Raw genomic sequence first — 16,743 nt, 5'->3', positions numbered from 1 at the left:
AAATAAAATAGGATCCTAGTCAATAGAAGGGAAGCATGTTACGATGCCCATAGAAGTAGTTGTTAAAAATTCCTTTTAGGAATGGAAATAAAATAGGATCCTAGTCAATAGAAGGGAAGCACGTTATGATGCCCACCTAATTTTGAAAACACATAGGATACTTGTCAATAGACTCAAAGCATGTTAAGATGCTATGTAAGATGCCTGCTTAGAAAACATAAACACATCGAAGCATTGGAAATGGATTTAAGTACTCATAAAATAGGAGTCTCTTGTATCTTCATGTATCTCCAAAACTCAATGTTTTCATCTGTAACACTAAGACTTGTAGATAGAAATTCTACTATTGTTGCTTGCCAAAGAATATGTTGCGTGCTTATATTCTTCTTCAAACATGTTACTAAGTTACAAAAATTTTCCTCTGATCTTTTTGTTTTTTTTCATTAGAAGGGTGCCACTTCTCAATGACTCTCTTTTGGAAGGGTAAGGAGTCCTTCAAATCCTAACACAGGCTTCCTTTCATTTAGCAATAAACTCATAGGTAGCCAATTTGTGTGTTTATGTTGTAGAAGGCCCAGGCTCTATTTTTTAATGCTTAGAAGCAGTGTTCAAGAAAAATGTGTTTCAATTAATATCGTGCCATTTTCAATTTCAAAAATGTCGATTGAGAGCAAGCGCAAGAGGAGAAATTTTGCTCCAGAATAGAGAAAAATAGTGTTTAAAAAATAGCCTAATTTTTAAAAATTAATTTCTAATTCTTGGCAAATTCAAGAAAAGGAATTTTGTATGTTTGGGAAAATGTCTTTTCCCGCACATTGCCTAGAAGGCCCAAGATCCAAATTTAAAGACATAATATTCAACACAAAATAGATTGCATTATCTAAAACTAAGCTATATTGTTTATCTACTTAGGCTATGGTCATGCAAGGCTCAATTATCAGTTAGGCGGGCGGTTAATTGAACCTGCAATGTGGTTGCACGCATCCTATTAAGCCAGTTCAGTTCTACCAAGCATAGCCTTTTTTAACTATTCCAAAATTGGCATAGTTGCAAAAAGCTATAGGAGTTTGAATGACGTCACTGCAAACTACCAACTCTGTTGGGCATAGACACGCAGCTTCTTTGGCTACCTTTGCTCCATCAACCTCTAGGTGGCAGCACTCCAACCTCGATAATATACGCATGACAACTTTGAAGGTTTAGTAGCCATCTAGAATGTAAAAAACAAGCTTAGTACATGAAAATTTGAAAGTTGTGCCTCACGTGACCAAAGCCTTAGCACATCACGGCTCAAAGCATACATCTCTATATATTGAGAGGAAGTTTTAATTGTTCTAAACCTACCTGTAACCATCTGCATCGACGTGGATGGCTAGAGGTAGTGAAAAGTAGGGACAAGTTCATTAACAATTTTCACTAGGCTAGGGGGAGAGGAAGCCAAACTGTCACTACTCTCCATCTTTTCCCACTGCTGTTGAAGACAACACATGCATGCAGCGGCCCATCGAGGAGGATCTCTCTCTCTCTCTGTCAATCTCTGTCACACACACACACACACACACACACACACACACACACACACACACGCACATATTGATAAGGGTTGCAAGGGTTTGTTGTAGCTGTTCTGAAAACGCGAAGTTTCAACATCAACGTCGCCATGGATTTTGCATCCAGAGTGAGCTAGTGAAATTATGGCTATTTTTGGCACTGCCTGCTTGCAGGAAGTGATATAGGCATGCTGCCTATGAAATTGGGTACACATTTTTTAGGCTTTTTGAGGCTATTTTTTAATTTGGTTCGACTTGTGATAAAGATAGAGTGGTGCTTGTTAAAATTAGCGCTGATTTGTGCGCTTGCTGAAGAGAACTTATGCCACCGCGAGGACGAGAGCATCGCGAGGTCGAGAGTAGAAGCAAGCAGCAGACAGTTTACGCGCAAGGTAGGAGGAGCACAAAGTATAGTGTTTTGTGTGTGTGTGTGTGTTTGTGTGTGTGTGTGTGTGTGTGTGTGTGTGTGTGTGTGTGTGTGTGTGTGAGAGAGAGAGAGAGAGAGAGAGAGAGAGAGAGAGAGAGAGAGAGGATTCAGTAAACCCACAGTTGTCGTGCCTGCCTTGGAAAAATTGGGGCTTCCTACTACACACCCAGGAAGATATCATCGCGAGGTCGAGAGCAGGAGCAAGCAGCAGACCGTTTATGCGCAAGGTAGGAGGAGCACAAAGTATAGTGTTTTGTGTGTGTGTGTGTGTGTGTGTGTGTGTGTGTGTGTGTGAGAGAGAGAGAGAGAGAGAGAGAGAGAGAGAGAGGATTCAGTAAACCCACAGTTGTCGTGCCTGCCTTGGAAAAATTGGGGCTTCTTACTACACACCCGACAAATGGTATATGAGCCAGTAAGAGGGTTGATCACTTGGAAGTAGTAGGCATGCCAATCGAAAACATCAAGGGTGAAGACGGTATCATCTACAAAGAAGGCCGAATCATCAACACCACCACCCCAAGCAAGCGAGGTTGGCCTGTGGGGCACACATACAAAGCAAGCTAAACCGCTCTAGCCTCCTACTGCCATGAACACCACGACCGAAGGAACATTGGCCCCGATAGAAGAGTTCAACACTAGCTGACAGCATGCCTCCCCCCCACCCCCCAAGGCTGCAAGGGCTGCGTCTGAGCAACAGGTGGGGAGTAGGGTCTTCAGGGAGATCCAGGTGCCCAAGGTGGCGTCGAATGCGACAAGCTCCCGAGCGAAGGTGGAAGCCCCGGTGGGCTTTCTTGCCGTAGCCAACCATGGAGGGCAGGAGCTACAGTTCTTCATCCCTGGCAGACCAGGTTTTCCAAAACATGGGGTCTCCAAGAGGTTGCCAAGTGGCAGACATAGCAGGCCGCTGCGTAATAGGCTCTCCTCCATCTCCAGCGGATTTGGTTTTTGCACATGGCCCATCTTCTTCATCTGCAGCGATGTTTCTATAGCCACAACACTATAGGAATTACGTACAATGCACCAAGAAGAGTTGCAAAATTTGACAAGTGGCACCTTCGCAGCTTTTATGCTTTTGAACAGGGACGTCAAGAGTGGAGAAGTTTTTCACCAGGGATTGAAGGAGAGCGACGGAAAGAGAGAGAGAGAGAGAGAGAGAGAGAGAGAGAGAGAGAGAGAGAGAGAGAGAGAGAGAGAGAGAGAGAGAGAGAGAGAGAGAGAGAGAGAGAGAGAGAGAGAGAGAGAGAGAGAGAGAGAGAGAGAGCAGTGACTATACACTTTGATATTTGCAAAGCTCGCCAATTTGCCAAAAATCTTCTAGATAGATCACCGTTGTGTCGCATGTCCCAACCATGGCATGATCACTGTGCAAAACGATATTGACACCCTCAAATATGCCCATCTCATCAAGACCATAAATAGGCCTTCTTTTGTAGAGAAAACCATGTGCTGATCTGAAGCGAACCATACGCTGATCTGAGGAAAACCGTACGCTAATCTGAGGCGAACCATATATCTTTTGTAGAGCAAATGCTGGTATGAAGCAAGGCAGATCTGATTACTGATTTGCTTCTGACTTAACCTCCGTAGAGGTTGATTTTTAGCATGTATCGGCCAGATGCTTCTGAGTATGTGTCCGATTTGATGCCGACCCAATTCTCCTGACCATGGTGCTGATTTGGTATAAACCCGATCTTTCTTCTTCGGTACTGCTTATTATCCCTAGTATCATTGTAGCCATCTAGAGCCACTGGATTAGGACACCCACCTTTGAAGGGTTCCTCATTGCTCGTGTTTTTCCCCGTGAGATTTTTTGAACTCGTACCAAACTAACTGTCCAAGATCTTCCCACCAATATCCATGACATGCTATATATGTATAGCGATGTTGACCAGATGAGTTTCAAAGAAATGTGTTACTGATGCCCAATCCTCCCTTGAGTTATCCAGTCCCTGGTCATAAAGATGATCGTAATGTATCTGAGCATGGTTAACTGCAAATTGCTCGTATGCTGAGTGCATATCTTTCTAGTAGAGACCTACTGTACTTGCAGCAGGTTTCCGTCAACGAAGGACAACGATGAAATGCTCGGGTCCCATTGGATTCAATTGGATACATTCACACTCTGGCATTAAAGCTGAGACCACATGTTGGCTCAATAACATCTCAATTTTGATTTACTAACCTGCTGATTGCTGTCGAGTTCCTTTGGTTCATGTCCAGTCGACCACTTGCTTGACAAAACCAGGTATTACTCTTACCCAAAGGATTGTCCTCAAAATTCAATCGCCGAGATTTTACTTTCACCATGCTGCCAATGCAAAAGGTTTCCAGGTTGTCTTTATTTGTCATGTAATGGTTTTGAAAGTACTCGTTCTACTACCACAGCCCACTGCACTCGAAAACCTTTCGACAGTGACACCCTCAAATATGCCCATCTCATCAAGACCATCAATAGGCCTTCTTTTGTAGAGCAAACCATATGCTGATTTGAAGCAAACCATACGCTGATCTGAGGCAAACCGTACGCTAATCTTTGGCGAACTAGATATCTTTTGTAGAGAAAATGCTGGTATGAAGCGAGGCAGATCTGATTACTGATTTGCTTCTGACTTAACCTCCGTAGAGGTTGATTTTTAGCATGTATCGGCCAGATTATTCTGAGCATGTATCCGTTTTGATGCCGACCCAATTCTCCTGACCATGGTGCTGATTTGGTATAAACTCGATCTTTCTTCTTCGGCACTTCTTATTATCCCTAGTATCATTGTAGCCATCTAGAGCCACTGGATTAGGACAGCCACCTTTGAAGGGTTCCTCGTTGCTCGTGTTTTTCCCCGTGAGATTTTTTGAACTCGTACCAAACTAACTGTCCAAGATCTTCCCACCAATATCCATGACATGCTATATATGTATAGCGATGTCGACTAGATGAGTTTCAAAGAAATGTGTTACTGATGCCCGATCCTCCCTTGAGTTATCTAGTCCTTGGTCATGAAGATGATCGTAATGTATCTGAGCATCGTTAACTACAAATTGCTCGTATGTTGAGTGCATATCTTTCTAGTAGAAACCTACTGTACTTGCACCTGGTTTCCGTCAACGAAGGACAACGATGAAATACTCGGGTCCCATTGGATCCAATTGGATACATTCACACTCTGGCATCAAAGCTGAGACCACATGTTGGCTCAATAACATCTCAATTTTGATTTACTAACCTGCTGATTGCTGTCGAGTTCCTTTGGTTCATGTCTAGTTGACCACTTGCTTGACAAAACCAGGTATTACTCTTACCCAGAGGATTGTCCTCAGAATTCAATCGCCGAGATTTTAATTTCACCATGGTGCCAATGCGAAAGGTTGCCAGGTTGTCTTGAAGTCATGTCCGTGGTCCCCATTCTTTGTCATGGAATGGTTTCGAAAGTACTCGTTCTACTACCACAGCCCACTGCACTCGAAAACCTTTCGACAATGCTACATTTCGTCTTGTATATCCCATATACCAAGGCAGTGGACACGTGACCAATGTCCAAAAACACGACATTGATTGGGTCATTCTTTGGTAAATCAGTCTTGTACATCCCATATGCTAAGGGAGTGGGGTTGTGGGCTCATGCATCAAGAGAAGAGGACAGAGTCAGAAATGGAAGTAGCATCCAAGACAGCATGACGTTGGGTCTCCTTAAAGAAGATAGAGACTCCAATGACACAATCTGTAACATGTGTTTGAAGGTTCTTTTCAGCACTCCCTTTTGTTGAGATGTCGACCTCTACACCTTGAGCTGGCATCCACTACGGGTCTTGGCCGCTTACGGCATTTACTCACTGGCGCGTTAGGTGACCGACACGAAGGATCTCTGCCAGTGATTCTACAGCTGGACTACACTTATAGTGCCAACCTAGTACGCTTCTAGCGAGTTCACACTTAGTGACCCCATGTACATATGTGCTACTTTTTAGCTTTAGCACTTAGTCATTTTGTACTCTCTTTTCTGTGAAGAAGAAGAAGAAGCTTTCCATCTCTGTGTGCTTTGTGCTTCTCTTGTGTAGCTCTCTTGCATCCTCATTCTTTACATGGTATCAGAGCCTGGTGCAGGCAAGAGAGGCTAAGAGAGCAAGAGCATCACAATCCCTTCGTTCCCAATCCACGACCAGATGCCAAGTTTCTGAACAGGTCTCCAAAGTGCAGTATACAGAGATTTACTGTACAAGTACAGTGGTTGTATGTACGCTTGATTGTGGACACTCGTTGAGTGTAGAAAGCGTTACAGGTACCACGATAGCAGGTTCAAAAAATTTGTAGGTTTTTGCAGATTGTAGCTATTTTGTCTTAGTGCTTCAAGATGTCTGACGGTTTCAGTCAGATTGTTACTGAGAAGCTTGAGAAAAATAACTACCCTGCATGGAAGTTCAGAATAACAAATTTCCTAAAAGGAAAAGGTTATTGGGACTATGTAGAAGGAGACAATGAAAAGGAACCAGAGATTCCCGAGGAAAATGCTACAGCAGAACAAAGGAAAGCTTTGAGGGACTGGCAACAAGGCCAGAGCAAAGTGATGTATTGGCTTTCTATGAGCATCACAGATGGCATGATGGGCTATCTACAGGATGCTGAAACCCCCGCCATTGCATGCAGAAACTTAGGCAGAGTGTTCGAGGTGAACACCAAGGCCAGGAAGCTTCAACTAAAGTCGGAGCTAAATCAGGTTAAGAGGAAAAACCTCTCAATCAATGATTATGCCTTGAAGATCAAGAGTATCATTGAGGCTCTTGGATCTATTAAAGTCTCAGTGGAAGACGATGACATTGTCTGTGCATGCTTGGATGGTCTAGGAGATGAGTATGTACATTTTAGGTCTTCCATGAATACAAGAAACGACATCCCCGTGTTCCAAGATTTGATTTCTATGCTTATTCTTGAAGAGAAGAACCTTGACACATCTTCTTCTCATGGCAGAAATAATTCTGAACAGGCCTTCTATTCTAACTCCAACAGAGGTAGAGGTTGAGGTCGTGGTCGAGGCCCAAGGGGTTGCAGGGGCCAATTTCTGGAAGGTCAATCAAATCAAAATAATACAGGTGGCAGGGGAAACCAGTTTCAAGGCAGGGGGAGTCAAAGTGGTCGTGGTGCAGGATCAAGCAGGCAGCAACATACTCCAGATATCAGAGAATGTTGGACTTGTGGTGAAAGAGGTCACATGTCACGTGACTGTCCAAAGGGAAAAGCAAGTGGAAAGAGAGAACAAGGCAACTATGCATCTACTAGTAGAGATGCAGATGACAACAAAAACGAGCGCATGCTTGTTATGCAGCATGTAATGAATACAATGACTGCAGAGAATTCCACCCAAGATGATGTTTGGTATGTGGATTCAGGTGCCTCTAATCACATGACGTCTCGTGGAGAGTGGTTTAGAGATATGCGCAAACCAGATGTGTCAGGCTATGTGCACACACGAGATGACACAGCTCACCCCATTGCTCATGTAGGGGACATACCTCTAAATACGAAGAGTGGGAAATCAAAGTACTTAGCATATGTACTTCATGTCCCAAACATTACAAAGAATCTTGTTTCTGTTGGACAAATGGTTGAGCAGGGTTTGCAGGTTCGCTTCATTCCAAATGGCTGTTATGTAGAAGATTTCAAGAATGGCTGTAAGTTGCTCACAGAGGGCAAATGTGTGGGCAGAATGTTTACGCTGAATGTAGACATGCTTGAGGTAAAAGATGCATTATTTGCACAGGGCACAGGTGTTGTGGCTGATGTTGACATTTGGCACAAACGCATTGGCCATGTCAATGAGAAGAGATTGCGCAGCATGCAATCAAAACGGATTGTAAAAGTTTTGCCCAAATTCAAGGTGGATGGTATGCATAAAGTGTGTGCAGCATGCCAGTTTGGAAAACAGTCAAAGGGCTCATTTCCACATGAGCGCAATGTATGTAAAAAGCCACTTGAGGTGGTGCACACAGATGTTTGGGGTCCAACCGATACTACAAGTATACATGGTTGCAAGTATTATGTCTCTTTCATTGATGACCATACAAGGAAAGTATGGGTCTACTTCATGCGTAACAAAAGTGAAGTGTTTGGTCACTTTCAAGACTTCAAAGTCATGATTGAGAAGGAGACAGATATGCAAATCAAGACATTGAGGTCAGATGGAGGGGGAGAGTACTTCTCCAATGATTTTTCAGATTTTCTGCGAATGCATGGTATACACAGGCAGTTTACATGCAGATATACTCCACAACAGAATGGGATCGCAGAAAGGAAAAACAGACACATTGCAGAGGTTGCACGTGCATTGATGAATGAGAAGAACATGCCTCATCATTTGTGGGCTGAAGCCATAAATATAGCTGTGTACATTATGAACAGGACACCTACAGCTGCGGTGCATGATGTAACACATGAGGAAAATTTTACAGGTACAAAGCCTGATTTGGCACACTTGAAAGTGTTTGGCTGCATAGCTTACGTGCATGTACCAAATGAGTTGCGTAGGAAATTGGATCCTAAAGGAGAGAAATGTATTCTTGTGGGATATTCCCTTGAACAAAAGGGGTACAGGTGCTACAATCCTACTACACGAGAATTATGAGTGAGCAGAGATGTAGTCTTTGATGAGATGAGCAGCTGGTACAGTAATGCACATGGCCCTATTGGAGCTGATGTAAAAGATGATGTGGTTGTACAAAATGTGAGGCCACAGTCACAGGTTTTGAGTGGACCACAAGAGTCCTCTTCTCGTGGCTCTGTTGAGAAACCATGGAATGGTAGACTACGTACGCAGGTTACTCCACCAACAGGTACAGGGAATGTATCACGAAAAGGAAAGGAAACGGTTGATGAACCTCCCTTTATGGCTGATGCATCATCACGTTTCTCACATGTAGACATGGATTCAGATGGTTCTGAACAAAGTCTTGATGAGGAATTTGGAATTCCGGCTGTCAGGACACCTGGTGTAAGGAAAGTACAAGAAGATGCTAGAGGGCAAAGGAGTGACCCAGGACCGCGCAGATCTAATAGAGTCAGAAATCCAGTTGAGAAATTGACTTATGATGGGTATCTAGCGCATCACCAAGCCTACATGGCTAAGGTGATACAGGATGTGGAGCCCACATGTTTTGAGGATGCAGTTAGAAATGTGCATTGGGATGATGCAATGAATGAAGAGATGGCTGCATTGGAAGCAAACGACACATGGGAGTTGGTGCCATTGACAAGTGGCAAGAAAGCTATTGGTTGTAAATGGGTGTATAAAACCAAGCATAAGGCTGATGGTAACATTGAGCGTCACAAGGCAAGGCTGGTCGCAAAGGGTTATGCACAGACGTATGGCATAGACTATGAGGAGACCTTTGCTCCAGTGGCAAAGATGACGACAGTGAGAGCTGTCATAGCAGTGGCTGCATCTAGAGGATGGATTATGCATCAAATGAATGTAAAGAATGCCTTCTTGAATGGTGAGTTGCAAGAGGAAGTGTATATGGATCAGCCACCTGGTTATGTCGATCCAGGTTACCCAGATTATGTATGCAGACTTCTCAAAGCTTTGTATGGTTTGAAGCAGGGCTCTAGAGCATGGTATGACAGGATTGCCAAGTATCTTGTCAGTATTGGTTTTAGGAGAGCTCATGCTGATCATTCACTCTATGTACGTGAGAGTGATGTGGGGATTGTGGTCATTACCATATATGTAGATGACCTTATTATTGTTGGTGACAATGCTATGGAGATTGACCGTGTGAAGGGTCTTCTCAAACAGAAGTTTGAAATGAAAGATTTAGGCGAGTTGCGCTACTTTCTTGGCATTGAGGTGATGAGGACTCCAGAGGGTGTATGGCTATCACAGAGACAGTATGCTTTGGACATGCTGTCAAAGTATGGTATGGCTGATTGTAAGCCAATTTCTATTCCCTTGGATGTGAATGCAAAGCTGAGTGCAGAGAAGGGTGATGTTGTTGAGGATGTCAACATGTACAGGAAGATTGTGGGTAGTCTAATCTACTTGACTATCACGAGGCCAGACTTGAGCTACACAGTAGGCTTGGAGAGTAAGTTCATGCAGCTTTCGAGGAAGCCACATTTAGATGGATTACGACGCACACTTAGGTATGTGCAAGGTACTCTTGACTACGCATTGTTCTATGCAGTAGATGCACCATTAGCATTGTATGGGTATAAAGATGCCGATTGGGCAGGTAGCATTGTTGATAGGAGACCTACGAGTGGCTTCATGTTCTCTTTTCGGAGTGCTGCTGTTACTTGGAGCAGCAAAAAGCAGCCTACGGTTGCTTTATCGAGCACAGAGGCCGAGTACAGAGGTGCAGCAGTTGCGGCGTCCGAGGTAGATTGGCTACGCACATTACTTGAGGACTTGGGAGTGCAGGTGGACCAACAGATTTTCATCCATTGTGACAACCTCAGCAGCATGCAGTAGGCTAGGAACCCAGTGTTCCATGCCAGGACCAAACACATAGAGGTCCATTACCACTACGTTCGAGAGCGAGTGTTGGCGGGAGACATCGACTTGGTCTACGTCAGCACAGAGGAGCAGATAGCGGATATCTTTACCAAGGCCCTCGGAGCTGAGAATCTTTGACGTTTCCAGACTATGCTTGGACTCTGCGACATGCAGAGCTAGAGGGGGAGTGTTGAGATGTCGAGCTCTACACCTTGAGCTGGCATCCACTACGGGTCTTGGCCGCTTACGGCATTTACTCACTGGCGCGTTAGGTGACCGACACGGAGGATCTCTGCCAGTCATTCTACAGCTGGACTACACTTATAGTGCCAGCCTAGTACGCTTCTAGAGAGTTCACACTTAGTGACCGCATGTACATATGTGCTACTTTTTAGCTTTAGCACTTAGTCATTTTGTACTCTCTTTTCTGTGAAGAAGAAGAAGAAGCTTTCCATCTCTGTGTGCTTTGTGCTTGTCTTGTGTAGCTCTCTTGCATCCTCATTCTTTTCACCTTTGAGGCTAGGCAATACCATACGAAGAACCTCCGCTGGAGAAAAAGACCTAGCCTCGCGTAGGTATTGGACATGAGGAAGGGGGGACCCATTTGGACCTTCTCTAATAGAAAACGGAAGGTTTTTGATGTCTTGGTGAACTTCTGGATCGCGATAGAGATGAACAATCGAGCGCTTAATCTGCGCTATGGTGTTCATGGGGTTCATTGTAAAAGATGCAAAAGCTGCGATACCAATAAAACAATTCTTCTCATTGAAGGCAACGAGAGCAGGAGTCTCCCTGTTGGATTCATCAGTCCGGAGCACATCGAATCCATGTTGCCTAAGGTCGATTCCACCACACTCATGGTTAGGGAGCTACTAAGTATCCATGTACCTGCGCTAATTGCAGCCCTTAGGCCAGCCAAGGACTATGCATTCAACGAGAGGCATCGTTGAACATGACATGAAAACTCTTCTTACATTGCCCCATGGTGAGTGTGGTCCCTTGTGTTCAGTAAAGTCTGCAGTAGACCTCCCCTGAGCAGAGAGATACATTGGGTGGAAACAAATTTGACGCAATAAGAGTTCTGATGATTACCATGAATTTCCCTCCGCTCCCTTGCAGCAATGGAGCCCTCCATTGCCTTGTTGATGATCAAGTAGCCCTTCAAGATGCAGTTGTAGGTGATTGCATCTGGAGAGATGCCCTTGCTTCCCATCTATTAGAAACATCCCTGGCCCTCTTACATGTACCATGCAATCAAGTCATTCGAAGAGACGATATTCCGCCCCCAAAGTTTCTCGAGCACTTTCTGTCCTTCCTGGCCCTATGTCTATGGGCATATCCCAGAATCAGTGGGCTAGAAGAGAGCATGACGTTTTTTTCCTCCAGCAGTCCGATTGCAGCGTTTAATATAGTACGTAGTGCCTTCAAGATGCAATTGTAGGTGATTGCACGTGGAGAGATTCCCTTGCTTCCCGTATGCTGAAAACAGCCCTACTCCTTTTAGACATATCCCGCAATTAGTGTGTTCGAGGAGACGGCATTCCAAACTGGAAGCTTCTTGAGCACTTTTTGGGGTTTTTGACCCGACCTCTATTGGGCATACCTCAGAATCAGTGGGTTCAAAGAGAACACGACGATTTTTCTTCCCGCCAGCCCCATTCCAGCGTTTCACGTAGTGCCACATGCCTTCAATATGCAATTGTAGGTGACTGCATCTGGAGAGATTCCCTTACTTCCTACTTGATGAAAACAACCCTACCCCTTTTAGACATATACCGCAACCAGTTTGTTTGAAGAGATGACATTTCAGATTGGAAGCTTCTTAAGCACTTTCTATGCTTCCTAGCCCTACCTCTATTGGGCATATCCACAATCAGTGGGTTCGAAGAGATGACATTCAAGCCAGGATGCTCTGTAAGCCGTGTGGCAGAATGCGGAGCTGGCAATGTTGCACCTCACTCTAGCATAATTGAACGTGACGTCACAGCTCTTCTTGCATCTCCCCATGGTGAGTGTGGTCCCCTGTGTCTAGTAAAGTCTGCAGTAGACCTCCCCTGTAGCAGAGAGATGCATTGGGGTGGAAAGAGATCTAATTCAATAAGAGTTCTGAGGATTAGCCGGAATTTCCCTCCTCTCCCTTGCGGCAATGGAGTCCTCCATTGCCCTGTTGATGATCGAGTATCCCTTCAAGATGCAATTGCAGGTGATTGCATCTGGAGAGATGCCCTTGCTTCCCATCTACTAGAAACATCCCTGCCCCGCTTACACGTATCCTGCAATCAATTCATTCTAAGAGACGATATTCCGGCCCAAAAGTCTCTCAAGCACTTTTTGTGCTTCCTGTCTCTACCTCTATTGGGCATATCCCACAATCAGTGGGCTCGAAGAGAGCATAACGTTTTTTCCCTCCAGCAGCCCGATTTCAGCGTTTCACATAGTACGTACTGCCTTCAAGATGCAACTGTAGGTGATTGCATCTGGAGAGATTCCCTTGCTTCTTGTATGCTGAAAACAGCCCTACCCCTTTTAGACATATCCCGCAGTTAGTGCGTTCGAGGAGACGGCATTCCGAACTGGAAGCTTCTTGAACACTTTTCGGGCTTTCTGGCCCAACCTCTATTTGGCATACCTCACAATCAGTGGGTTCAAAGAGAACACGATTATTTTTCTTTTCGCCAGCCCCATTCCAGCATTTCACGTAGTGCCACATGCCTTCAATATGCAATTGTAGGTGATTGCATCTCGAGAGATGCCCTTACTTCCCATCTGTTAAAAGCAACCCTACCCCTTTTAGATATATACCGCAACCATTTCGTTCAAAGAGACGACATTTCGGAGTGGAAGCTTCTTAAGCACTTTTTGTGCTTCCTAAGTTCCTAGCCCTACCTCTATTGGGCATATCCCACAATCAGTGGGTTCGAAGAGATGACATTCAAGCCAGGATGCTCCGTAAGCTGTGGTGCAGAATGTGGAGCTGGCAATGTTGAAACTCACCCTGGCATCATTGAACAGGACATCGTAGCTCTTCTTACATTGCCCCATGGTGAGTGTGGTCCCCTGTGTTCAGTAAAGCTTGCAGTAGACCTTCCCTGTAGCAGAGAGATGCATTGGGGTGGAAAGAGATCTGATGCAATAAGAGTTCTGATGATTAGCCGGAATTTCCCTCCTCTCCCTTGCGGCAATGGAGCCCTCCATTGCCCTGTTGATGATCGAGTAGCCCTTCAAGATGCACTTTTAGGTGATTACATCTGGAGAGATGCCCTTGCTTCCCATCTACTAGAAACACCCATGCTCCTCTTACACGTATCCTGCAATCAATTCATTCTAAGAGACGATATTCAAGCTCAAAAGTTTCTCAAGCACTTTTTGTGCTTCCTGGCCCTACCTCTGTTGGGCATATCCCACAATCAGTGGGCTCGAAGAGAGCATGACGTTTTTTTCCTCCAACAGCCCGATTTCAGCATTTCACATAGTACGTAGTGCCTTCAAGATGCAGTTGTAGGTTATTGCATCTGGACAGACTCCCTTGCTTCCCATATGCTGAAAACAGCCCTACCCCTTTTAGACATATCTCGCAATTAGTGCGGTCGAGGAGACAGCATTCCGAGCTGGAAGCTTCTTGAGAACTTTTCGGGTTTTCTGGCCCGACCTCTATTGGGCATATCTCACAATCAGTGGGTTCAAAGAGAACACGGCGATTTTTCTTCTCGCCAGTGTTGGAGCTATATATGGCTCACTCTACTGAACTTGGTCTCACCTATATATTTGTATCTTGTCCTCAATATGAATCAGTCTTTGGGAGCGTATATGGTGTGTCTCTTGTCTCGTCTCTCTCTCTTTCTCTCTACATCTCAACATGGTATCAGAGCGGTAACGATCACGCGCAGATTCAATTCATAGTGACAACAGTATGTGTATGCGATTCGCATGTAAGATTCAAAATTGTTACAAATTTTATTTTTGAGCGTTGATTCTTGTTAACTGTGGTTGTTTTGTGTTAAGAAGAATATGATTAGTGTTTTATGTGGCGTTTATTTATAATCAATCTAATCGTTGATTACGTTTTCTTGTTAATGACACCCTGAACTTCATCTCAATTTTTCTTGCTGTTCTGCTCAAAATTTGGAGAAACGGGAAAAGCGCAATGGAGCGTAGCACAATGGCACTTTTCATCCAAAACTTGTTCGTCTCCTCGAGCTCTTCGATTTGAGTTCTAGGTTTGCGTCAATCGGAGTTCGCAACAGAAAGTTATGCTGTTTTTGCTGCAATAGAGCTTGACGCAGCTTTCTTCGTCCTACTTCTTCGTGAAGCGTCCGCGATCGTTTTTCTTATTTTGGCGTTAAATTTTTTGAGAAGATTTAGCTTTTTGCTATTCGTATTGTGGCCGTCAATCTTGCGTCTCACGCCACTCTATTTTGAGGACTCGTTTATTATTAACGTCTCCTTTACCCTGTCTTTTTTGGGTGACGTCTCTCACATCTTTGGACGTTCCTTGAGCATCCTTCTTACGTTTATCGTTGACAGAACGCAGTACTCATATCTCTCTCATTCTCAATTGCGGCCTTCACCATATATGGTGTGCAGATTTTGCGATCTTATCTTATACGTCTTCTCGCAACAAGATATGGCTATGAATATTCTTGTCAACGGCTTTCCTTCTGGCCAACGTTCTGTTCCTCCTTTCCAAGGTCAAGGATTTCCAGACTGGAAAGCAAAGATGTTGTTAATTCTTGAAGGCGATGAACTCTCCGATGTTGTTCTTGGAAATCGTGTTTGTCCGCCTCAGCCTGTTGATACGGATAATGATAACGTGCTTATCACTGAAGGACCTATATTTTAAGATTGGAATGTTGCCTATACGGATTGACAACGACGTGATAAAGCAGCTCGTCGGTATATTCTTTCTGCTCTTACCGATTCCCTTTTGCTTGATATGTATGAACTGCCTACTTCCCATGACGTATGGAAGTACCTTATTGCAAACTTTCAGAAGAAATCTGTTACAGAAATACTTTATTTGAGAGGGTTGCTTAACAAGTTACAATATGAAGTTGGTACTACCATGACGGGACATATTGAGTCTTTCAAATCTATTATTAATCAACTTGCTGTTGCCGGTGATCCTGTTCCACAAAAGCAACTGATTACACTTCTCCTTGATACGGTGAAGGACTCTTCTTATGATAACATTGTTACTATTCTCTCTAATAAAGATGGTCTTGATTTCGACCAAGCTTGCATGTCTTTAATTGAATACTCTCAACGTCAAGAACGTCGAAATGCTGGTCACGATACAGCTATGATTTCACAAGAGGAGACTGAGTCACAACAGATGGAACGTGCTTTTTATGCTCGAAGGCGTCCATTTCAACGAGGAAACCGCAGAGGTGGCCGTCGCGGTAATATTTTCTCTCGTCTCAAATTTCCTAATAAGCAATGTTCTTACTGCAACAGAAATGGCCATACTGAAGATGATTGTTGGGCACGTCAATATGATGAAGAACACAATATTACCACAAAACAACCACGTTTATCTAGAGACTCTTCTTCTTCTTCTTGTGAATATTGTGGACGATCTGATCATCCCACCCATATGTGCTATAAGCGTCGATTCGACACAGATCGGAATAGAGCATATGCTACTGAACATCGAAACAACATTGTACCAGAAACAAGCTGCGTCCTATGTTCAGTTTCTCCAGACAGAATACTTCATGTACGTGATAGATCACTTTTTATTGTCGATTCTGGTGCTACAGGAAATATGACATATCAGTCTAAGTGGCTCCATAACTATCATCCACTGCCAGTTCAACGTGTTGTTTATCTTGCTGATGATACTACTTGTCAAGTAAAGGGTATTGGAGACTTATATCTTGGTACCTTATCTTCTTCCACTCGAATTTTGCGAGGAGTATTACATGTACCAGATCTTCAACGTAATCTTCTTTCAGTTGCTAGACTTGTTGATCTTGGTCTGTTTGTTGGATTTGACTATATCAAATGCCAAATTGAGAAAGATGGACAGACTATAGCCACTGCTCCTCGAAACGGTAATTTATTTGAACTCTCTCTCAACGATGCTGTAGCAAATATTGTCACTGCTCCAGGTGATCATGATTGCAAAGTATGGCATCACCGTTTTGTTCATGCTGATTTCTCAAAACTCCTTGATCTTCAACGTCGTGATCTTGTTCATGGCATGGATCTTAAAGCCCATCCCCATATGGGAATTTGTGAATTTTGTGCTCTTGGGAAACACAATCGTAAACCCTTTCCTCTTTCAAAT

At 44.0% G+C, this 16,743-nt stretch overlaps 2 pseudogenes; both read right to left on the bottom strand.

Annotated features, from left to right (window-relative positions):
• Positions 1-2,547: 2,547 nt before the first annotated feature.
• On the bottom strand, positions 2,548-3,442 carry LOC147466229 (uncharacterized; annotated as a pseudogene).
• Positions 3,443-5,566: 2,124 nt separating this feature from the next.
• LOC147466228 (heat shock 70 kDa protein 14-like) lies at positions 5,567-12,138 on the bottom strand (annotated as a pseudogene).
• Positions 12,139-16,743: the final 4,605 nt, after the last annotated feature.

This window comes from Adiantum capillus-veneris, chromosome 1 (assembly GCF_014529385.1).
Source record: "Adiantum capillus-veneris isolate H3 chromosome 1, ASM1452938v2, whole genome shotgun sequence".
Classification (NCBI taxonomy): Eukaryota; Viridiplantae; Streptophyta; class Polypodiopsida; order Polypodiales; family Pteridaceae; genus Adiantum; species Adiantum capillus-veneris.
Note: the sequence above shows the minus strand (reverse complement) of the source record. Positions and strands in the feature narration are given on the sequence as shown.